The sequence below is a fragment of the Schistocerca nitens genome, chromosome 2 (assembly GCF_023898315.1).
Source record: "Schistocerca nitens isolate TAMUIC-IGC-003100 chromosome 2, iqSchNite1.1, whole genome shotgun sequence".
Lineage (NCBI taxonomy): Eukaryota > Metazoa > Arthropoda > Insecta > Orthoptera > Acrididae > Schistocerca > Schistocerca nitens.
The window spans coordinates 795,952,877-795,978,877 of NC_064615.1; the positions used below are offsets into that span (position 1 = coordinate 795,952,877).

The 26,001-nt window shown below is 40.0% G+C and overlaps 1 protein-coding gene across 1 annotated transcript in view; it reads right to left on the minus strand.

The window, feature by feature from the left end:
- The window catches only part of LOC126237051 (ubiquitin-conjugating enzyme E2Q-like protein CG4502), a 644,861-nt gene that overhangs the window by 220,252 nt on the left and 398,608 nt on the right, over positions 1-26,001 (minus strand). Inside the window, exon 3 of the mRNA XM_049946826.1 lies at positions 13,589-13,660. The gene's annotated coding sequence lies outside the window, so the exon portion shown is untranslated. The remainder of the gene's footprint in view (positions 1-13,588; positions 13,661-26,001) is intronic.

Here is a 26,001-nt window from a genome sequence, read left to right on the forward strand (position 1 = left end):
ATTACGGATTTCTGTAGTTGTATATATGTGTTTGGATGTAGCTGTATTGCATTGATGTACTGGTGGATATTGTGTGGTATGACTCCTGTAGTTGATACTATAATTGGTATGATGTCAACTTTATCCTGATGCCACATGTCTTTGACTTCCTCAGCCAGTTGGATGTATTTTTCAATTTTTTCTCCTGTTTTCTTTTGTATATTTGTTGTATTGGGTATGGATATTTCGATTAGTTGTGTTAATTTCTTCTTTTTATTGGTGAGTATGATGTCAGGTTTGTTATGTGGCGTTGTTTTATCTGTTATAATGGTTCTGTTCCAGTATAATTTGTATTCATCATTCTCCAGTACATTTTGTGGTGCATACTTGTATGTAGGAACTTGTTGTTTTAAAAGTTTATGTTGTAAGGCAAGCTGTTGATGTATTATTTTTGCTACATTGTCATGTCTTCTGGGGTATTCTGTATTTGCTAGTATTGTACATCCGCTTGTGATGTGATCTACTGTTTCTATTTGTTGTTTACAAAGTCTGCATTTATCTGTTGTGGTATTGGGATCTTTAATAATATGCTTGCTGTAATACCTGGTGTTTATTGTTTGATCCTGTATTGCAATCATGAATCCTTCTGTCTCACTGTATATATTGCCTTTTCTTAACCATGTGTTGGATGCGTCTTGATCGATGTGTGGCTGTGTTAGATGATACGGGTGCTTGCCATGAAGTGTTTTCTTTTTCCAATTTACTTTCTTCATATCTGTTGATGTTATGTGGTCTAAAGGGTTGTAGAGGTGGTTATGAAATTGTAGTGGTGTAGCCGATGTATTTATATGAGTGATTGCTTTGTGTATTTTGCTAGTTTCTGCTCGTTCTATAAAGAATTTTCTTAAATTGTCTACCTGTCCATAATGTAGGTTTTTTATATCGATAAATCCCCTTCCTCCTTCCTTTCTGCTTAATGTGAATCTTTCTGTTGCTGAATGTATGTGATGTATTCTATATTTATGGCATTGTGATCGTGTAAGTGTATTGAGTGCTTCTAGGTCTGTGTTACTCCATTTCACTACTCCAAATGAGTAGGTCAATATTGGTATGGCATAAGTATTTATAGCTTTGGTCTTGTTTCTTGCTGTCAATTCTGTTTTCAGTATTTTTGTTAGTCTTTGTCTATATTTTTCTTTTAGTTCTTCTTTAATATTTGTATTATCTATTCCTATTTTTTGTCTGTATCCTAGATATTTATAGGCATCCGTTTTTTCCATCGCTTCTATGCAGTCGCTGTGGTTATCCAATATGTAATCTTCTTGTTTAGTGTGTTTTCCCTTGACTATGCTATTTTTCTTACATTTGTCTGTTCCAAAAGCCATACTTATATCATTGCTGAATACTTCTGTTATCTTTAGTAATTGGTTGAGTTGTTGATTTGTTGCTGCCAGTAGTTTTAGATCATCCATGTATAGCAAATGTGTGATTTTGTGTGGGTATGTTCCAGTAATATTGTATCCATAATTTGTATTATTTAGCATGTTGGATAGTGGGTTCAGAGCAAGGCAGAACCAGAAAGGTCTTAATGAGTCTCCTTGGTATATTCCACGCTTAATCTGTATTGGCTGTGATGTGATATTATTTGAATTTGTTTGGATATTAAGTGTGGTTTTCCAATTTTTCATTACTATGTTTAGGAACTGTATCAATTTAGGATCTACTTTGTATATTTCCAATATTTGTAGTAACCATGAGTGGGGTACACTATCAAAAGCTTTTTGGTAATCAATGTATGCGTAGTGTAGCGACCTTTGTTTAGTTTTAGCTTGATATGTCACCTCTGCATCTATTATCAGTTGCTCTTTACATCCTCGTGCTCCTTTGCAACAGCCTTTTTGTTCTTCATTTATAATTTTGTTCTGTGTTGTATGTGTAATTAATTTCTGTTTAATGATTGAAGTTAATATTTTGTATATTGTTGGTAGGCATGTTATGGGGCGATATTTAGCTGGGTTCGCTGTGTCTGCTTGATCTTTAGGTTTCAGATAAGTTATTCCATGTGTAAGTGTATCAGGGAATGTGTATGGGTCTGCAATGTAACTGTTAAATAATTTAGTTAGATGTGAATGTGTTGAGGTGAACTTCTTTAACCAGAAATTTGCTATTTTATCATTTCCAGCGGCTTTCCAATTGTGAGTAGAATTAATTGCTTGGGTGACTTCATGTTGCAAAATTATCACTTCAGGCATTTGTGGTATCATCTTGTATGTGTCTGTTTCTGCTTGTATCCACCGTGCATGCCTGTTATGTTGTACCGGGTTAGACCATATGCTGCTCCAGAAGTGTTCCATGTCTGTTATGTTTGGTGGATTGTTTATTTTAATGTGTGTGTTATCTATTGTCTGGTAAAATTTCTTTTGGTTTGTGTTGAATGTTTGGTTTTGTTTCCTTCTATTTTCACTTTTTTTGTATCTTCTGAGTCGTTTGGCTAATGCTTGTAATTTCTGCTTCTTTTCGTCTAATTGCTCTGTCGCTTCTTGTTGTGAGATTTTACCTAACCTTTTTCGTTTTTTTTCCGAGATTTCATTTCTTATAAATTGTGTTAGCTGTCCGATGTCTTTTCTCAGTTTTTCTATTCTGATCTGTAGCCTGTGTTGCCATGCTGGTTTTGTGGGTTTCTTCTGTGTGTTGGTTGGTTCTGATCTCTGTCTAGTGTGTATATTTAGTGTAGTGAGTGCTCCTATATAAACCAGTAGTTGTAACTCTTCCATAGTTGTGTTTTCATTTATTTTGTTGTGTATGATTGTGTTGATAGTTTTTATTGTTGTTTCGACTTGTGGGTTATTTGGTGGTCTATGCAAGAATGGTCTAATGTCTGTATTTGTGTCTTTGTATTCTATATATGTCAGCTGAAATTTTTCTTCTATATCTAACATGTGTGTCACTTCGTGTTCTATTTGTGCTTGTTCTGGTGGCTGTCTTAAGATTTCGTTTTCCTCTGATTGTTTAATTGGTGCGTGTTGTTTTTTGTTTGTTTGCTCTGGGATGTTTGAGTCCATTACTGTATTTTCTTCTTCTTCTTCTTCTTCTTCTTCTTCTTCTTCTTATTATTATTACACATTTCGGTTTCTTGAACGTCACATGATTATCCATTTTTTCCTTTTTTCTTCGTTTTATCTTCCCAAAACCTCTTCATTCTTTGGCTGTGCTCCTGTTTCCTTTGCTCTGTCCAAATTTTGCTTGTTTCCTTCGTTTCTTTTACTTCATATTTCGTTTTCATGATTTTGTTTCTGAATCTGTCTTCTTCTATTACTTGAATCAAGTTGGATTTTTGATTCAACTGTTTACTACATCAAAAATCCTGTTGGTGAGTCTGTTGTTGTTCATTCTATGCATGTGTCCATAGAATGTTAGTCGGCGTTCATATAATTCTTTGACTGATATCTTCATCCATATAAAATCTCTGTGTACTGCTCCAAAATTATTCCGAGGATTTTACGAATTATTTTTTCTGTCTTTGTGATGTCTGACGGTCAGATTCTGGTCGTTTCTGATGCGTAGAGTGCTTCTGATAGTATAACTGTACTATAGTGGCTGAGTTCAGCCTGTCTTGAAATACTTCTTTTATTATAGTGCGCCCATGTCAGTAGACTTTCTGAAGCTTTCCTGTTCTTCGTATGTTGGATGCCTTGTTTAATCCTTGTATCTGTATACATTCCTCGAGGTATTTGAATTTTTCCACTTTGTTAACCTTTCCGCATTTTGTGTACGTGGCTTGGTTTCGTTGTTCTTTCCTTCTTTGTATTGCGTTTCTCATACGATATCTGCAGACCTATTTTCTCAGAGACTTCATGTAAGTATTCCAGTGCTTCTTGTGCTTCTTATCTATCGTTGCTGAGTAGTGCAATGTCATTTGCAGACGCCATGCATTTTATAATCGTCTTGTTTGCAAACGTTTTTCCTAACTGAATTGTTTTTACTTTTTCTTCGCATTGTTTGATAATTCACCAAGACAAAGTTAAATAAAAGCAGTGAGAGTCCATCTCCTTGTCTGACCCCTGTATACATGTCGAATGGGGCTGAGATTTCCCCATAAGTTTTATTTTGGATTTGGTGTCTGTAAGAGTCAATTGTATGAGTGTCATAATTTTTCTGTCTGTTCAATATTCTTCTAATGTGTATATACATATATGTTGTCACTTGATGTGCAGTTCAGTAATCACAAAAAGATTGTAATGAACCTAACTTTTTACCTGATGACGTTGAAATGAGTAGTGAAGCGCGTAGAGGTTGTACTAAATCTGTGCCGATGTCCAAAGCTATTTGTTCAAGATTTGTACTGTAATATGATTGATGGTTACAATATCTGTGTTTATACAGTTTCTGTTATCTTCAAATCACAATGTCGTTCACACATGCGTGCACATATCAAGGAGCAGACACTGCTATGATGATTACAGCTGTGGTAAGTATTATGAAATGAATTCGCATTCCGCGAATTTGGATTGGCACCTGGAAAATTTATGCCAGTTCGGGACTCGAATCCGGATTTGCCGCTTATCGCGAGTGGTCGCCTTAACAACTTTGGCTACCCGAACACGCCTCCAGAACGCGGGAATCACGAAATGTGCGAGCGGAAGTGGGAGTTTGCATCGCTCCTGGAGGTGTAGTAGGATAGCCGAAGTGGTTAGTGCGATCCCTCGCAATAAGCGGGAAATACTTGTTCGAGCCCCGGTCCGTGTGTCATGTGTCACAAACAGGTGACTTCAATACAGACTCACGAAATGGGAATCCATTTCGTAATATTTGAGTCTAAGTAGCAGCGCACACAATGCAATCCATTACGGACGAAATCGTTTTTCAAAATCTGCTCGCAACCATCGCCAGAATGTAGCTTGAGATGCGACTGTAGGAAAATGACTAAATTAGCTAATTGACGCACATAGGAATCTGTAGTTGCGTTCTCAACTTTTTCACCATTTCCGTTGTCGCCTGAAAGAAAACCTATGACACGAAGTCTCCGCCTCTCTCTCGATACATCGCTGCAGACTGCCTTGTGATCATAGATTACCGTAATCTGGTACGAAGAATGGACTGCTACTGCCAAATTGTACTTTAATGTTCACTCATCTGTTGGTTATGGAAAATGTTGAAAAGGGTACCGAAGAAAATTGATGGTTCAAATGGCTCTAAGCACTATGGGACTTAAGATCTGAGGTCATCAGTCCCCTAGACTTAGAACTACTTAAACCGAACTAATCTAAGGACATCACACACACCCATACCCGAGGCAGGATTCGAACCTGCGACCGTAGCAGCAGCGCGGTTCCGGACTGAAGCGCCTAGAACCGCTCGGCCACAAACAAGAAAATTTAATTGCTACAATTTAGAATAGAACTAAGATGTCATTTGGTGCATCTCTTAAATTCTGAGTCGCCGCTTGGTGTCAGATGCGACAGGACAATTGTTCTAGCTATTACGCTTCTTTTCCAGTTCCCCAGGTAATTGCGTAGTTTTAAGTTTTCTATCCCGCACTAAGTTATCTCTGGTTATTTTTCTTTTAGTATTATTATAGACGTGTTTTATTCGCTAGATATATGTTTATACTAAATAGCAACATTTAAATAAAAAAAAGGGAAAATCTCGTGGAAGTTGCATTGAGGATAAATATGAAGCTCAATTAAGGAGAAATATTTCTTTTTATTTCGAAAAATAGAATGTCATGATCCAGATACCTACTTCGTAGTAAAAGTCGGTAACTGTTGTACATTTATGATCTGTAGACCGTGAACTAGTGTTAAATTTGATGTTTTATGATGCAGGTCTTCCATGCACAGCTAGGGGTCAAAAGATAAACTACGAAAGAGAGTGGCAGAAAGTAATTATTGTGAGCTTTATAACAACATAATAAGAACTGTGTGATGTTGCGCAGCAAATGGAAGTCCGTAGCCCGAAATACTCGGCAGAATTGTACAATTAAAGTATTCCTTTTCGGAGCGGCGCAGCAATTACGTTGCTCAGTCTAGCATATTATTCACAGCGAGTGAATTTTGTTAGAGTAGTTACGTTTTAAATTAGCTCTGCACCCAGGTTCTCGCCAGTGATTCCGAGAGAACTCTTAAAGTAGCCAGGCTCATTTGATTAGGCAGACTGCAGTAATTCAGGAGAGATCTGCGTTCTGTACATTTATACCGCTCAGCATCAGTACTTCCTTGTGAAGAACGATGCACTCTTCAGAGCAACCAGAGCTTCCACATTAGAACTCACAGAAACATTGAATAAATGCTTTCACACGTCCGCGAATATAGTATTAAAAACTATATAGTATTTCAGTAATTGACAACTGATGTTCGTCGTAAAGGAAGAAAAATTTGACTCCAGTTGAAATCCACTTTCGTAGGGAAGATATGTATCTACGTCTACACTTCACCCACACTCTGCAAACCACAGTGAAGTGCAATGCAGAGAGTAAGTCCTATCGTACCAGTTATTAGGGCTTTTCCTCTTCGATTCACATATGAAGCGTGGGAAGAATGCCGTTTAACTGATGTGATATGCAGGAATCCGTAGTATATTCTAGATTTATTATTTAAAGTCAGTCCGTGAAACTTTATAAGTAGGCTTTTTCGGAATAGTTTACGTCTGTTTTCTTTCAACATCTCTGTAACACTCTCCCGAGGGTCTAACAAACACGTGACAATTCGTGCTGCCGTTCTTCGTGTACATTCAATATCCCCTGTTAGTCCTACTTGATATGGATCGCAAACGCTTGAGCAATATTCTAGGAAGGGTCGGACAAGTGATTTGTAAGCAATCTCTTCTGCAGACATTGCCTTTGCCCAATTTCTACCAATAAACCGAATCCTGCTACTTGCTTTACCCATAACTGAGCCTGTGTGATGGTTCCACTTCAGGTCCCTGCTAAGTGTTACACACAGGTATCTGAATGTTTAAGATTGCAACTATGGCTCGCTGATGTATATCAGAGGGTACTACGTTTTTCCTCATTGTAAAGTGCACGAAGTTACTCTAATGAAAGTTTAAATCAAGCTGTTAATCTTTGCACCACTTTGGAATCTTATCAAGATCTAACTGAATATTTTTGCAGCTTCTTTCAGAATGCACTTCATTACACATAACTGTATCCTTCGTGAAAATTCTGAGGTTAGGATTAATATTGTACACAACGTCATTAATATAAAACTTCAAGGGACCCAAAACACTTTCTTGGGGCACATCTGAAGTTACTTCTGCATCTGTTAATGAGTCTCCATCGAGGCTAACTTGCTGCCTGCTCCATACCAAAAAATTCTCAGTCCAATCACAAATTTCTCTTTGATACCCTATACGATCGTACTACTGCTAACCAGCGTAAGTGAAATATTGAATAAAATTATTTTCAGAAAGCGAGAAATACTGCACCTGCCTGACTGTCTCGATTCATGGCCTTCAATGCGTCATGTGAGAAAAGTGAGAGCTGGATTTCACATGATTCATGTTTTAGAAATCCATGCTGGCTGGCACGGAGGACCTCATTCTGTTTGAGATACTTCATTACGTTTGGACTCAGATCATCGTTTCACAGGCTATTGACTATTGTTTTGTGGATCATTTCTGCTGCCCTTGCTTTAAACGAGTGTGACGTGTGGTTTCATTCCAGCTACCGACCACGGTTCTGTGTTCGAGTGATCTCTGGTAGATTACAGTTAACAGAGGGAGTAACTCATTCGCAGATTGGGTGTAGAATCTGATATGGATTCCATCGGGCCCTGGGAGTTCGTTCAGTTTAACGATTTCAGCTGCTTCTCAATGCCACTGACACTTATATCTATTTCACTCATTATTTATGTGATACGAGAATTACATTGGGGCAATACTCGTGGGGGTTTCTTTGTAACGGTGCATTTGAAAAAAGAATTAAGCTTTTCTGCCTTTGCTTTGCTACTCTCAGTTTCAGTTCCTGTCTCTCCCGTGACTGACTGGACACTAAGTTTAGTGCAACTAACAGCTCTTTTCTATGGGTATTGTGAAGAGTCTTTCGACAGTTCTACGTTACAGTAGTCATTGACGACTTCCATCATTGTCCTCTTGACAGCCAACACGTTTCATTCAGCGCCTCTCCACGTATAGCCCTGTTCTTTGTTTTAGATACATATATTCTCCATACGTACTCCACCCGTAAGGCACCATATAGTGTTTGGCCTTGAGTACCGTATCATTCACTTTCCCGTTCCACTCGCAAATGAAGCGAGGGAAAAACTTCGGTCTATAAGCTAACGCAAGAGCCTTAATTTCTTTTATTTTGTCTTCCAGGTTGTTACGGGAAATACTTCCAGAAAATATTTTTTTCATAATGTGAGGTCACAGTCATATTTCTTTTTTTGCATTGTTACGTTTACACGATCATGATTTCGGCTTTAAGTTGCCATTATCAAGTGTTTTAATGTTATACAGTGCCTAAGATTGCATACTGTCGTATTTAAAATATACTATTAGACACATTGTCTATAGTATAGACTGGTCTAATGACGGTACTGACTTTAAAGAAACTTTCAGAAAACATTTGTTCTTACGACGCATCACTATTGATCGTAAGTTTGGGAGTTGTACTAAAAAGGACTGATAGAGAAAACTGGGAACGTCCAAAGAACAGCAGCGCGTTTTTAGAAAGCGAGAAAGCGCCTTTGAGACGCTCATGTAACTAAAATAGCAGACGTCACAATAGATTCTGTTAACTACAGTGTAGTTTGCTGTTAAAATTCAATGAGAGTACATTGCTAGAAGAATCAACCAATATATTACATTGTTATTTTTACTGTATTTTATGGTTTTACAGAGAAGATTAGCATATAGTCTTGGTTTTCAAATGGTGTACTGAAATGTCCATTCAAAGTAAACTCACTTGTGTGTCTGTGTGTTTTGTCGTGTGGTAATATGTTGGTAAAAAGCTGTGGCAGATTTCTTGTTGCGTGCTCTTGGGTCCATTGAAAGTCGCCTTGTTTATTTGTAGGTTTGTACGCCAATCTCCCCAGCGTCTCCCCAACTCCACGTCGACACAGAGTAGCTGAAAATTTCTGTGCTAATTAGAATGACTAGAAAGAGTAATATTTACGTTCGAGGCTCACCCGCTTATCAGCGATGAGCACTCGTTTATTTCTTACTTGGATACAACTATTAATCTTACTATCGAGTTGTGACACGTAATACTCACAAATATAAGACTTTATCAGAGAAAAACCAAAATTGGAGTCTTTAATATAACATTCAACAACAGAGATAATAAAAATCAGCGATATTGCATGCACTGATAATGTTCGCTTTTCCTATGCATGGAGTAACGTCTTTGGTTTCTACACACAGGACAGTATCTGACACAGTCATTTCCATTATAAAATGTGATATTACAATACCTCACTAAAAGATCACGAATATAAAATCAGAAAGTTTCACAGATTTTTAGCGACGATCGGTTTTACCACACACCATCCACGATTTGAACAGGAAAACGGGGAGGGGTGGGGTGGGGGGGGAGGCGGCAGTACCAGTGGTATACAAAGTACCCTCCGCTACACACCTTAAGGTGCCTTGCTCTGTATAGATGTAGATGTAGAAGCATTCAGAAGAAATGCAACCTTCGTAACGGCTAACGAGAATAGATTGAAAGCTGCGATACAGTGTGTGACGCTAATAGTGAGAAAACAAATGACTCCGAGCACTATGGGACTTAACTTCTGAGGTCATCAGTCCCCTAGAACTAAGAACTACTTAAACCTAACTAACCTAAGGACATCACACACATCCATGACGGAGGCAGGATTCGAACCTGCGATCGTAGCGGTCGCGCGGTTCCAGACTGTAGCGCCTAGAACCGCTCGGCCACCCAGGCCGGCGTGAGAAAACAAAACCATTAGTACCAGAGGATCCATATTACGGAAATAACTAGTAATTATGAAACCGTTGCCTGTTACAGTAAAAGTATCTACAGAAAACAGAGGAAGTTGTGGGTTTCACTTCCGGTCGACGGCGAGATCTTTGGTGACTGATCACAAGCTCGGGTTAGTCAAGGCTGCGGCGTTTTAAAAGGAACCATACGATCGTGTAGTTTAAGCGAATTGGGGAAATCCCGGAAAAATCTAAATCTGGGTGTCTGCGGTCAAACTGAATACGATTCTAGTGTTCCACCACTGCGCCACATCGCTTGGTCAATAGCATTTACAGGATATAGATTCCCAGTAACATAAGAAGTATTCTCCGGGTTACCAGGCTGCTTCAGTCTGAGTCGCTGTCTTCCCTCCTTCCATTTCGCTTTTATCCATTACAATAAACACATAATCTCTAAGATTAAAATGAACCATGGTGGACCTATCCAGAAAGTTAATAAGTGCGATTACTGTGACATCTATGGTACGGATTTTATTCCATATTTATCTACATAATATAATTTGACCTTTTATCTCGAAAGTTAAAGGAAACTGGCATATTTCCATCTCTGATACATAGAGGCACGCCTCTACTAACACACCACTGTGTGCTGCTTGTGGTAAACTGTGACTAACCTCAAATGAAATCTGCCGTCTGCTATGGCAACCAACTACATTATAGCCTGCATTTATTATGTTACTTCCTCAATAATAGTTATAGTTATCGACCGAAAAGTGAGTACACCGATAACAACAAAGAGATAGATAACACATTCAACTACCTTTTATAGAGCTTTTTAGAGATGGTGGCTGGGGCGGGAGGAAGCAAGGAGGTGTGGCGTTACCTGAAACTGTTGTTGTTGCAAAGGTTCACAGCAGAATAACTCAAAGGGGAAAGTAAGATTTCTTGAGTGAAATGGACAGCATATTCCTATGAGATCACGGTCTCAGTGATAAGTGGGGAAGGGTGGGGTGCGGGGTGAGTCTAGATTCGATTCAGTGACGTGTCTGCACTTTTCTACTGTTTTGCTGCTCCAGTCGATGGGGCAGCTCTATAAAATTTCGTATTTTTTGCCAGTCGATCGGGAAAACTGAAGAAACAAGAAACAAAAGTTATATTCCTGGTTGGACTGTGAGCCTACTTCTATGTAAAAACAAACATGCGCTTGCAGTATAGAAAACAATCCCTCACCAAAAATGCATAAATGATTAAAATTTTGCCAGGACTAACATGTAAGAATACATCATCTTTGTGAGTTTTACGACGCAGTTGTTTTTATTCGAATACCATTACCTGCAGTTTAGCAGATTTTCAGCTGCTGCAGTTTTCTGGAGAGCGGTTAATATGCAGCAGGTTATAGCAAAAAGTAAAGGATTTGTTTACTGGTTTTGTGTTATTCTTATGCTAAACTTAATAAAGAAGGCGAATTAGGATTTAACAACACTAACAAGGACTTTGTGAGCAGTAGGAAAGAAAAGGAAGGAGAAACTTGCTCGGCAGACAGCAATCTTCATCTCAAATGAAACTGAAACTTGGTTCCTATTTTGTCTCCTTTAATTGCTTAGCGCAATTTGATATAGGCGACAACATGTCCAAAGATGTGTGCCTGTGTCAATCGGTTGAAAACTTTGCGCGACATTCTTTGGACTGACACACGGCAGGATGACAGTAATATATCACTGAGTTCCCTGAAGGGACAACGAGTCATTGCTTTGGCAACGAAAGTTCGAAAGGGTGTGTTTTTATTTAGCATTTAGCGAAGCTGATAGTATTTCATGGGAGGGGGGTGGGGGTGGGAGAAGGGAAGTTGCACAGAAAAACTTTAATTGGAGAGATCACACGATGCTATTGGGTATAGAGGATGTACTGCTTTCATAATTTTCTACGTTAACTTCACTCTGCTTTCAATGTTTCTTTCATGCATAGTCAGTTGATTCATTTCATGGACGGTTCGTGTGGATAGGAACTCAGTGTTTTCAGAATGGTTTGAGTTTCGAACCCAAGTGGGCGAGGACATTCTCACAGTCTTTGTCATCCGTTACTCCTTCATACTTATGTAGCCCCACTCAGCTGAAAGCAAGTTAGTTGTTATATCTTGGTTGTGTTATGAAAATATTGGATAATCGTCTTTCTCTGTGGGCGTGAAGTCCATATATATATAAATAGCCGTTACAATTATGTCCTTGATCCCCTTGCTTGAATAATGCACTGTTACCTCCATTACTAGTGGACTTTCGCATTCTCTTGATGAATTTAGTATATTATTAATTAGCGAGTGTACCTTATGAGTCAGTCTTGTTTACAAATCGTTAAAGACGAAAAAAAAGGTACAATGCAGGGATACAGTCTTTCGCCCCTACTGTTTAATCTACACATCTAAGAAACATTGGCGGAAATAAAAGAGAAGCTGATGAGTGTGATTAAAATTCGCAGTGAAAGGATGTTAGCGATAAGATTTGCTGGTGGCGTTGTAATCTCCAATGAAGTTGAAGTGAGTTATCATATCTGTTGAATAGAATGAACAGTGTAATGAGTACAGAATATAGTTTGCGAGTAAACTGCTAAAGACAAAAGTACAGGAAGCAGCAGAAATGAGAATAGGTAGAAGCTTAACATTAATATTGGTGATCACGAGGTAGAGGAAGTTAAGGAATTCTTCTACATTGGAAGCAAAATAACCCATGACAGACAAAGCAAGTGGAACGTAAAATGCAGACTAGCCGGGCAAACAGGGCATTCCTGTGCTAGAGAAGTCTACTGATGGTAAACTTAGGCCTGTATTTGAAAAGGAACTGCGTTTGGAGCGCAGCATTGTATAATAGTGAATCACGGAAATTGGATAATTGGAATAGAAGAGAATCGAAACGTTTGAGATGCGGTGCTACACTATAAATTTGAAAATTATCAGACTGAAAAGAATGAGACGGTTCTCTGCAGAATCGGTAAAAAAAAGGAAAGTACGGAAAACACAGAAATGACGAAGGAACAGGATGATAGGACATTGGATAAGAAATGAGGAAATAACGTCATTGGTACTAGAGGGAGCTGTAGTGGGTAAAAACTGCAGGGAAAGACAGAGATTGAAATTCATCCAACAAACAGTGGGACTTGGTGGCGAACCACATCGAACCAGTAAGAAGATTTATGACTCTACAAATAAATAAATAAATAAATAAAATAAGTAAATAAAATGACTAAATACAGGAAACTAAAACAGATCTCGTCCAATAATGAATAATTTTTCCTGCAAATTTATTCTCATTTTCCGCACTTACCATCTGTTGCAGGCTTTCATAAGCCTACAACAGGCGGTACTATCAATCTGACTATGTAACTGTGCTTTACTCTCTTGATCTCTTGCACTAGTACCTAATTTCTTTTCATCAACTGTGATTTTCAGTTTCATAAGGGAACTCGACGAGCAGTGCGTCCAGTGATCGCAGGAAGCACATTTTTTCAAGTCACCTCTGTTCAAATGTTGAATTAATATGCTTATAATTTGCCGTCGGTGATGTGTCCTTATTTGTGCATTGTACGAATTATTACTTAGTAGAATCCAGCTTCGTTGAACTACTCAGTTGCACATTGGATATTTCATTTAGCAGACATAAATTGAATAATCACAATGCAAACATTATAGTAACCTTTCAACATATGCTGCATAAATCATGCTCAGGGCACTCACCGATCTGTCAGCACAGTAGCAGTGTAGCGGAACCCGTCCACCTGCCAGCGGCTCAGCTCGATCTCATGACACCTGCACACACAGAGAATGGTCAACATCAGAGCTTTCTTTCTCGAAATTTGCCACAAAAAATTTGAAGTATATAGAAGAAGAGGGGGACGGCGTCACTGCTGTTGTGAATATGGTAAAATGTTTTAAAAATACGGCTCGAATATCGCCAATTTAGCTAAAATTTAACCATACAAACTAATTTTAGCGCTTAGTTGTGTTGGAGGGTGGTCGTATATAACCAGAGTTCACTACACAAAATGACTGCATCATACCTCGGAAATGCGTAATAAGTGAAAGCTAGGGTCATAATGCGACAAGCTACTACAGATCTTGTAGCTGACACGGTTGTAATAAAGTAACTGCTTATTTCAACAAATATCGCAGGTATTATTCACAAATGCAAACTGTGAGCGTGACCTAGGCACTATCTCGGTATTATCAGTACAGTCCTGCTCCAAGTGTGCTTAAAAAATATTAGTCCATCGATTGACTAGAGAGCCCCCTTACAGTGAAAACAATACCGTAAAATTTCTGCATCCTGAACAAAGTAATTTATTGTTCCAAGTAATTTATTGTTCAAAGAATAAATACAAGTCCTAAGTGTTCGTTAAATCATAACGTCCGACATAAGGTGACCATATCTTTAGACACATCAGCTGTCACCTCACGTTTTTATTAACACACAATTCACTAATCTTAACAGACATACTAAATCTGAATTTGAGCCTGGGCTCAGAGCCCGTTTGATTTAACTCTTTGGTTGCGAAAGTACTACGAGGAAAGGAATAGTTCGAAAACCTATTGTGTTCATCAGGCTGTCATAGAAGAAACATGGGTTTTGCCACTGTGAACAATTGCGTGGTCTTGGCGTGACGACAGCATGGCAGTCAGGTGGACACACAGTACCAAAGGAATCAAAGGGTGTCAACGGTAACAGGTGGCAGTCCAAGTGTTGCGTCGGTAACAGAGGAACTGAAAAGGGAGAGGGTTGTGTTGTGTTGTTTGGAGGAGGAGACCAGACAGCGAGGTCATGGGTCTCATCGGATTAGGGAAAGAAGTCGGCCGTCCCGTTTCAAAGGAACCATCCCGACATTTGCCTGGAGCGATTTAGGGAAATCACGGATAATCTAAATCAGGATGGCCGGTCGCGAGGTTGAACCATCGTCCTCCCGAATGCGAGTCCAGTGTGCTAGCCACTGCACCACTTCGCCACCTCTCTCTGAGAAGAGGGAGATACGTAGATCCGAAAGACGACAGTGAATGGTCTGCGGTCACGGTCGGGTGTATGTCCGCAGAACTGACAAAAATTAATGATTTTAAAAATCATATTAAGTGTGTAAAAAAGCTGCGAGTTACATGATTGAACAGTGGGAAGTACTACGAGCACTTCAATGTTCGCCGAAGTGTTTAATGTTTATAACTGAAAAAGGCAGTGCAATCGCTACTAGCTCTGTACATTATCAATTGGTGCCGAAAAACTGTGCTTAATAATAATTTCGTAGCTCAAAAACGAATACAGTTATCGGCTTCTTGTTTAACTCAATTATCTTCTCACGAATATCACGTCCAAAATTTACAGCGATAGCACTGTGATGGGAGTGACGCACACAGGGTTCGCCACTATGATACAGGTAAAATTGAGCATGCTCCATAAACCTTTGCTTCGGTCGTAGAGGTCAGATAAAAACACAGACATGAGAACATTGGGATTCAGTAGTCAAGAATAAACGTAGTAATTTTCAGATTTCTTTACAAATATTATGTAGTCATATTTTAACAAGACAAAAGTCGCTGCTCAACAAAGCCCGAAATGACAATTATATGGATACAAACAGGAAAAATAGTTTAATTCTACAAACCTGATTTTCAATAGTTGTGCAATTAAATTATGCTTGGATTTCCATGCGGAAACAAACTCGACAATTTTATGTCGCTGGAGTAGCCTTCCGTGCCAAATTCTGTAATTGCAGCCGCTCTATACCCCACTGTGGCAAACACAGGTACAAGTTCTGACTGATCCGCCAACTGCAAATAAATACAGTTTCCAACCGTTCAAGTCACAAATTATAACACAGGAGAAATTCGAACATCTGATCGTTAAATACTATTGGAAACGTTACAAGTTCAACTAATCGGCAATTCCGAGGAACCACGAAATGAAAACCCAAACTACGATGTAACACTGAAATGTTTTACAAGTGCTGAGGGTACATACGAGAAAATTCTCTAAATGGGAACCGATACAATCGGGTTTTGGGCTGCAAAAACGATCACAGGTCCGTCCACTGCCGTCCACTGCGGGCAAATGTAAGTACAGTAAGTTATACGATGGCCGGTTCGTCTGGAATTAATAAAAAGGTAATATCATGACTACATATTTTTACTATTTCATTAATAGTGCACAATTTATTTTATTAATAATCAAAGTCCCGTATCATTCTTAACTCACCTTCAATCTGGTGTAATAAGTTCTCTCATAATTACAATAGAATTTAAATTATGGGAGACTTTAACTACGAAAACAGTAATCAGCTCAAAACAACCAAATAAATCATATAAAACATGCATTATAATGATGGCACGTATTGATTTTCCAGCACTGCTGCATTTCTGTTTATGTAGCTGTCACGTTTCATAAATTAGACTCGCTTTTGATTAGGTTTCCATGTTACTGCCTTTTAACGGCGAAATAAAATGTTGCCGGCAAAGGTAGGTATTTCAGGTGACGCGACTGACGGACTTCTCTACTCTGTCACCCTAATCGCCATTGTGTCACATTCGGTTAAATAGTTACTAATTATACAAAAATTTAGTTACTTTATAGTTCGTACTAATGAACCACATTTAATATTACTTTTTATGGACATAAAAGTGTTACAGTTCAGCGTAGTAGGCTCTTTAGAATGTTGTTTATGCTTTCGCGTATCTCGTATGTTGCTACGATGTGAATACAGAGAATATCATAATTAACAGCGTAAAACATACACGTGTGGAAGTATTCGATAATAGATGAAAAAACGTTCCAGTAAATATGGCTCCAAAAACGAGCCGTTTCCGGGTTAATTTCTTCACTGGCTTCAGTGTGAAGAATTGACCTAGTTACCAGATACAGAATTTTTATTTTACATTTAAACTTTTCGGTGTTTTTCATTCTTTTCAAATGTCATCTTCTATCTTTCTAATCCAGTTCTCCGTGTACAAGTCCCAAACAATAATTTGTTAGAAAATTATCAATACTGATGTTCTGTACTTCATTCTGCTGAAGTACAATTGCTAAAGCACTGGGTTACGAGGAAGGAAGCGGGGGACTTTTACTGACATACATGGATGTGTTTTACCTCTATGTAGGGTGATTCCGTGATGATGTTATAAACTTTCAGCGATGGAGAACGGTAAGGGAACCTGCTCCGGAAACGACCGAGCCGAAAGTTATAAGCGGAAGTCATTCCAATACCACTGACAGTGGAACGTACTGGTACTGTTGTTGCTAAGACTGTAAGATAGACGACTTTCAGGGACCAAAAGAGGTAAAAAGTGTAGTAATCATGGGCTCTATAATGCATAAAGAGCTAAGAGAACTTGTTCAGTAGAAGTAATGTGTTTCACAGTAGCGAAGATGAACAGGTGGTCGTAACTCCTAAGGCAATCAAAACGCTGTAGTAGGTAACTTACAGAGGACCAAATTGAGAAAAAAATCCCAGTAATCATGGGCTCTAAAATGCTTAAGTACAACTGATATTTATATTGAGCGCTCTAGTTATTAGCAGAGAGAGTTTTAGGCGACTTTCTTTTTCTTGTACCTCTGTACTACTTCTCTCGTCAGCCATTGAGCGAATTGAACGCAATTACTTTTGCTCGACTAGCTCACTTAATGTTATTGTCACACTGAATATAGTAATATATTAGCACAACAAATGACACAGGCTGATGTAGTCCGTTATTTTGAAAAGAAATAGCAACTCCAAGGTAAAGAAATTTACTATTGCAGTGGTCTCATTTATTATTCGTAGCAACCTTGATCATTATCTAAGCTCTCAATCATTCTTTGGACCTGTAAAAATGTTCTTTACAGTATGTTATGTAGCACCGTGTACTCGCACGGTGAAGCAGACATTTGTTAAGGAAGCACGCCTCTCAGCAAAGGTATTGGTATTTGTGTAATGTTCGAGAGGACCTGGGCTTGTTTTTTCATGAAGTCCTCTGCACGGATCACAAACTGAAAGATTACTGTTGAAGTGGAGGTATTTATTTAATCATATCACTATACAGGGTGAATCACCTAAAACTTGCACTGCAAATATTATGGAAATGGAAAGTGCTATTGATGTGCCGTATTCACAGAATGGATTGGTAATCAGCGGCTCGTACTGTTAGCAAATAAAGAGATTGTAATAATACTTAGAAAGTATTTTTTGTGCAAACGTACACTTTTTAAATGGAATAATTTCTATTGAAACTTTAAAAAAATCTTAAAGTTGGGTACATTATAATGTCAGTGATATATGTTGCAAGATTCTAGTGCGAGTCGTTTACGAGATATCGTATTTTGAAAAGTTTCCACGCCGACGCATGTTTGTGCCATTCAACCTACGTAGTTGCTAGGTATGATGTTATATTTGCTTACAGTGTACTTACGTGTTCATTGAGTGTTCTGTGACGTGGCAGTCCAAGCAGTAGGTCGTGAGTGTACTACAGATTTACCTATGCAGAAAAAGCCGACGTGCTCTTGGTGTAAGGAGAGTGTGGGAAGAATGCAGTTCGTTCTTGTACGGTGTGTGCGGCGATATCCCAATGGACGTCAACCATCTCGGCAGTTATTTATCAATTTCTGCAACCAGTTACGTGAAAGTGGTAGTGTAACACCCAGACAACGTAACATAAGGATAAAAGTGACGGTAGAACAAGGGGAATTAATGATCTTGCTATTGTTCCAGTTGTTCCACACGTTAACTCCCGCGGAATCTCATGAGGAAGTGGCATGTGTCAGACAAGTGTTCTATGCATCTCCATGAACATAGGTTCCATCCCTATAACATCTCTATCCATCAAGAGCTGCATGGAAACGATTGTGAGAATTGTGTTAATTTTTGTACAAGGGCATTACGACAGAGTACTCCACTTGTTTAGTGGTGAAGCCACATTTACCAGTCATGGCCAGGTAAACCGCACTATAGGCCTGTTGACAATCCCCGTTGGCTTCGTCAGATGGAACGTCAGCGTCCTTGGAGTGTAAAAGTGTGGTCTGGGATACTTAAACATCAGCTCACAGGCCCGTTCTTTAATAGACGGATCACTGAAAGCGCAGCCTGCTAACAGATCATCAGCCACGGATGCTAGAAGACGTTAATCTGCAGATTAGGAGGAAGCTGTGGCACCAACATGATAGCTGTCCAACCCATAGTGCACGTAGTACTTACAGCCTGTCTTCACGAATTGCTTATAAATAGTTGCATTATATACAGAGGACCTGTACCTTGGCCAGACCGTTCTCAAATTTGACGCCTGTCCTCTTTTTCCTGTGGGGAAAGCTGGAAGACACACCAACTACACCCGATGATATGCAACGACGTATTAGTGCGACCTGCTCGAACATTTCCGCTGAAATACTAGCACGTGCGCAGCATTCGTTCCATACTAGACCGGAAGCGTGTACTGCCGCTGCCGGTGGTCATTTTGAACGCAACCTTTGATGGTCGATTGTCTCTTTACTGGTCCTCGTAACTAATGTATGCGCTTTAGCACGTGCTATCACAGGTATTGCACAAGTATCGGTGTGGAAACTTTTCAAAATACGATATCTCGTATACGACCCGCACTAGAATCCTGCAACCAACGCCACTGACGTTCTAATTTACTCTACTGTAATTTTTTAATTTCAATAGACATGGCCCCATTTAAAAAAATACACTTTGTAAGTATTACTAGAATCTATTTAGTGGGTAACAATAAGAGATCCAACTACCAATCCGTTCTGTCAAAACCGCACATCAATAAAACTTTCCATTTCCGCAATATCAGCAGTGCAAGTTTTAGACGATACACCCTGTATATATTTTCTTCTTTGTACAAGGTACGCTACACAATCCTACAATCTTAGCAACAACACTGCCAGATATACCAGAACTGTTTTTGCTTATAACTTTCGAATCGGTCGGTTCCGGACCAGGTTCCCTTACCGCAAAATGATGCGTTTACCCTTCTCCACCGTGACTGAAAAACTGACGTCAGCACCGACTCACCCTGTACAATGATTACACTGTTGTGGATTTTTCTGTCTGGTTGACCTGTCACCACTTCCCACGCGTAGCAGATTATTGCGTTGAGATATAGTAACTGACCTGCCTCAGGCTTAATTCCAGTATTCAAACGTTTTTCAACAATATTCTTGCATTAGCTGATTTCCAGTAGTAGCTGCGAAAATGTTTTAACAACGTTTTTCTGCATGTTACATGCGGTAGCAATCCGTTTACTTTAACATGCGTTGCTCGCTAGAGAAACGGTCATTCTGCTCTTCCCGTCTAGATTCGTCACAGAGTCGTGAACTTTTACAACCATTAGTAAGCACGTTGGCACACTCCTATTCGAGTAAAAGCTGAAGTCTTTTGTAAACAACACTGCATATTTGTGTGGAAGTGTTTACCGAGTGTTCCCTGCCTTGGGTCTTCCACACTATAACCATTATATTAGGAAATTTAACGCCTAAAAATACCACTTTTTGTACTCGAGTTAATGAAATGACAGCAACGAACCTTAGATGCGACAAAAAATTCAGTTGAAGTTTTACTGTCGGTATCTCGTAGGGTATTTTGAGTTGAATAGCGTCGTTCTCCACGAGTGTAAAAGCAAGCGCCGTTCCACCACGAGCTCCATTATAGGCCGATAAGTACGGGAAGGGGCGGATGGTGGCCTATCGCAGCATCCGATTTAGCTATCTGCGTATTTTATGGCGCTGATAAGCACCGCTCCTTCCCAAGTCTCCCTGTAAATCACTTCGGAGTTCATTTCATTTCGCGGTACGTCCACCAAGTAGTACTCACTGGACGTTTAAACATCCAGTTTTGCATTCTGTTAATCTGACAGACTCAGATCAGTACAGATCTGTACGCATAGAATTAAACAAATCTGAAATAACTCACGGACATGGAATTTATTGAGGAAAACAAAAGCAAGTTTGTCGAATGTGAAGTACGCGTCTGCTATATACTAATACTGCAAAATCTACAACATGAAAACAGGCAGCAGTTCATTGCATCTAGCTATTCTTCAGTGTCGAGTTTCGAATGCAGTGTACACAACCCTTGTGAAATTACAATACCAAAAAGTCAGAAGATACTTGTCAATAAAATGATTTTTACACAACATAATAGCTACATGAAAGAAAGAAAGAAAGCTCCGTCTTTAGGCCACAAGTGGCCCTTCCGGGACCGTCCGGCCGCCGTGTCATCTTCCGAGGAGGATGCGGATAAGGAGGGGCGTGTGGTCAGCACACCGCACTCCCGACCGTTAGGACGGTATTCTTTGACCGAAGCCGCTACTAATCGGTCGAGTAGCTCCTCAATTGGCATCACGAGGCTGAGTGCACCCCGAAAAATGGCAACAGCACATGGCGGCAGGATGGTGACCCATCCAAGCGCCGGCCACGCCCGACAGCGCTTAACTTCGGTGATCTCACGGGAACCGGTGTAGCCACTGCGGCAAGGCCGTTGCCAATAGCTACATGACGCTGCACAAATGATTATCATTATGGAATTGCACAGGACCTCTGACTCTGACAAGGCTTTTTGTTGTGAATCTGTGATGTTTTGCAACCAGAGCTTTTAATGGTCTTGACATGGAATCAGCGTCAGTTTGGGCACATTCCTGAGAATGTCACATGGCTTTGTTTGCACACGCGTCCACAAAACATTAACTGTGATTGGTGAAGAACAATTCCCAAGACACTTTATATGTTTAAATGATTTAATGCCGCCTGTAGCAGCTAGTTTTTGATGTGTATTCACTCGTTGATCCAACTTTCTTGTGTGACAAATTGTTGTCAGATATGAATCACTAATAACTGCGAGATAATAATGTATAAGTAATGTTTGATCCTACAACGGATAGATCATGTCTGTACGTGTTTGTTGCGCAGTATTTGTTTTGCCTGTGATATCAACATACTGGTGTATGTTATGAATTAGAATTGCTTAAAGCTGTACATTGGTGTAGTGTGGAAACACATTTAGCCAAGATATTGATTCGGCTGCCGTTGTGAAGAGCCTGCGGAACACTGCTAGAACATAAAGTAAAGCAATAAAACGATTCGCCAGAATATATGTGAAAATTACAAAATAATAAATGATGCTTCGTATGTCTCGTAAACATTGTTGAAATTTTTGAAAGCGTTTGAACAGTGTCAAAGGTTATCAAGAGCGTCGTCTTGTTGCACATCGCACTGAAAACTGTCATTTTCAAGAGCGTGATGTGTGATAATGGACTACCTAAGACAAGGGGTGCTCCTGGCAACTTTTCGTTTCGATTTTGAGCATCTGTGTTTCCTCAGGTACGAGATGTGACGCCTTTCCCATGACGTGACACGCCCGTCTTGGTGTTAGACAGAAATATGGTGAAATTACTGACAGTGCGACTCACCTTACACCTCGCAAGACCTTCTGAGCCTTGCTTCTTTTTCGCTTGTGTCCGCATCGCCGAGCCCGAGGGTGACGTCACAGGGCGCCACGCTTTTGCACCATGAGGGGAGAACTTCCGCGTCAGAATAGGAGAAAATGACAGGGTTTCAAAAAAGTGGTCCTTTAATGTTATTGAGTAGCGTGTGTTACACAATTCTATGTAACCATTTTATTAAAGAGATTGATAATTAAATCACATATTGATAAGAAAACATTTTCGGAAATATCCACAGCCCGGACCGAACTGCGTCAATTTTTTGTTTGTTGATTCGCTGTACGACTGCACAGTTTCGCCCTTGAAAGACCGTTATCCTTACACACACACACACACACACACACACACACACACACACACACACACACAGTCAGTCCATGTCGGCCACACGGAGGTCAGCACATGCTTTGTCACATTGCATGGTTCAATAGTAGCTTGCCCCTGAGTACGAACCTCTTCTATGCAATGATTCACGGATTACACACTTATACTACTGTCGTAGAGTCATACCTTGTCTCATACGTTGTATGAGACTAAACAGGGTATGATCAACACATTTACAGGAGATCGATAATCCTACTCGACTCCAACTCTTATAACGTAGTCTCTGTATGTCCATCTTTATACAGATGGTTGCGGGATCTCGGCCGTTCAGTACAGAACGTCCAATCAAAACACTAAATTTCCTTTACTTCACATCTATGGTCACATATTTTTATGTCCTTAGGCTACCGGTTTCAGACAGCAATGACCATCTTCAGATCTGTTTTATAAAAACATGTACTAATATACTAGAGCCATAGTGGCTTGTGTTCAGCATTTGACGATGTCACTATGGCTCCAATATGTTAGAACATGCTTTTATAAAACAGATCTGAAGATCATTGCTGACCGAAACCGGTAGTCTAAGGACATAAAAATATGTGACCATAGATGTGAAGTAAAGGAAATTAAATCTACTATTCTACTCGCTACCATAACGCAGCATGTGAAATCAGACCACCTTTAGCCGTCTAAATTCCCAAATTGTTATTTTATTGAGCATCCATTTTCGCCGATATTTACGCCATCTGTAGGTCTGACCTGTAGGAAGATTTCCAGCTCCGATCAAAATAGCATTCAATGACTGGAATACGTATACTTTTGAGACAGCGATCACTTGAATCATCACCTGCCGACTGTTCAGAAATTTGCTACACATAAAGGTACTTATGCATGTCGAAACAAGAGAGTAAATGAGCCTCCAAAAAAACTACACTGGATCACACAGGACTTTTCTTATCTTGTGAACGAACGTTTTCGACAGAAAATAAATCAGGCATGAAACAAATCGATCATTCTACCTACACTATGTGATCAGAAGTATCCGGACACTCCAAAAAACATACGTGTTTCACATTAGGTGCATTGTGCTCCCACCTACTGCCAAATACTCCATATCAGTGACCTCAATAGTCATTAGACATCGTGAGAGAGTAGAACGGGGCGCTCCGCGGAACTCAAGGGCTTCGAACGTGGTCGGGTGATTGGGTGCCACTTGTGTCATACGTCTGTACGCGAGGTTTCCACACTCCTAAACATCCCTAGGTCCACTGTTTTCGATGTGATAGTGAATTGGAAACGTGAAGAGACACGTACAGCAGTTGTAGTGGGACGCGAAATTGAAGCGTCACCCATCCACCAGTGTCAGCCCTGTTTGCAGGTGAATATAAGTTTAATTTAGTTTTATTTATGTATTTTTGTAATATTTGTAATGGTTGTGAATTGTCTGAAGTTTTTGTATTTATTTTTTATGTTTCATGTACGGAGAGGGCGGCGCAACGAACGGAGACAGCATCTTCGCTGCCGGGACCAGAGAGAAAATTGCTGGCCACTATACGTCGCGGGTCGACAGCCAAAGAGCAACAGAAGATCCTGAAACCGAGTTGTTGCGTCGTGCTTCTAAAAATCAAATAATTGAGAATTTGTAATGTTTTGTACTACAGTGATATCATAGGAAGTTTAATCTTATTGAAAAATGTTAGTTTTGTCTCGTCAAGGCTCAGGTTCACGTCTGTATGTAGGAAGATAATAAACTAGTGGATGCTATTAAAGTTGAAATACGTGTTCCGAGGATTTATTTATGAAGAATTATGTGAATGAATTAATAATATATTTGACAAGATTATTGAATTTTGACAGCGTTCATCGCGACTTTGAATCTCAAAAAGTTTATTCAATGTGGTTCTAATATCGATTAAATCAGATAACGTGTATCAATATAATTTCTGAGGAGAAACAAACGACATCTAAAATTGAAAAAGTTTACGCAAACTAATTGGCCCGAGTGACGTAATTCTGTGCATACGACTCAAATGATGTTTTACAGTTTCGTTCAAGAACCATTCTGAGACAATTTAAAAGGAATATAAATAATTTTGAAGTGGGTTGTAACTGACGTAGGTGACGAAGTCTACACATGGTCATATGTCGAAAGAAAATCATTTATAAGAAACTTACGTCGTTACACTACACAGTGTACAAGCCGACCTCGTCTGTCGACTGACAGAAACCGGCAACAGTTGAAGAGGATCGTAATGTGTAATAGACATCTACCCAGACCATCACACAGGAATTCCAAACTGCATCAGGATCCACTGCATGTACTATGACAGTTAGGCGGGAGGTGAGAAAACTTGGATTTCATCGTCGAGCGGCTGCTCATACGCCACACATCACGCCAGGAAATGCCAAACGACGCCTCGCTTGTTGTAAGGAGCGTAAACATTGGACGATTGAACCGAGGAAAAACGTTGTGTGGAGTGACGAATCACAGTACACAGTCTGGCGATCCGATGGCAGGGTGTGGGTATGGCGAATGCCCGGTGAACGTTATCTGCCAGCGTGTGTAATGCCCACAGTAAAATTCGGAGGCGGTGGTGTTATGGTGTGGTGATGTTTTTCATGGAGGGGGCTTGCACCCCTTGTTGTTATGCGTGGCACTATCACAACTCAGCCCGCATCTCGTGGTCGTGCGGTAGCGTTCTCGCTTCCCACGCCCGGGTTCCCGGGTTCGATTCCCGGCGGGGTCAGGGATTTTCTCTGCCTCGTGATGGCTGGGTGTTGTGTGCTGTCCTTAGGTTAGTTAGGTTTAAGTAGTTCTAAGTTCTAGGGGACTGATGACCATAGATGTTAAGTCCCATAGTGCTCAGAGCCATTTGAACCATTTAGAGCCATCACAACTCAAACCTACGTTGATGTTTTAAGCACCTTCTTGCTTCTCACTGCTGAAGAGCAATTCGGGGATGGCGATTGCATCTTTCAACACGATCGAGCACATGTTAATAATGCACGGCCTATGGCGGAATGATTACACGACAATAACATCCCTATAATGGACTGGCCTGCACGGAGCCCTGACCTGAATCCTATAGAACACCTTTGGCATGTTTTGGAACGTCGATTCGTGCCAGGCCTCACCGACCGACATCGATACCTTCCCTCAGTGCAGCACTCCGTGGTGAATGGGCTGCCATTCCCCAAGAAACCTTCCAGTACCTGATTGAACGTAAGGCTGCAAAAGCGAAAGCTGTCATCACGGCTAAGGGTGGGCCAACACCATATTGAATTCCAGCATTACCGGTGGAGGGCGTCACGAACTTGTAAGTCATTTTCAGCTAGGTGTTCGGATATTTTTGATCACATAGTTTACCTGCACC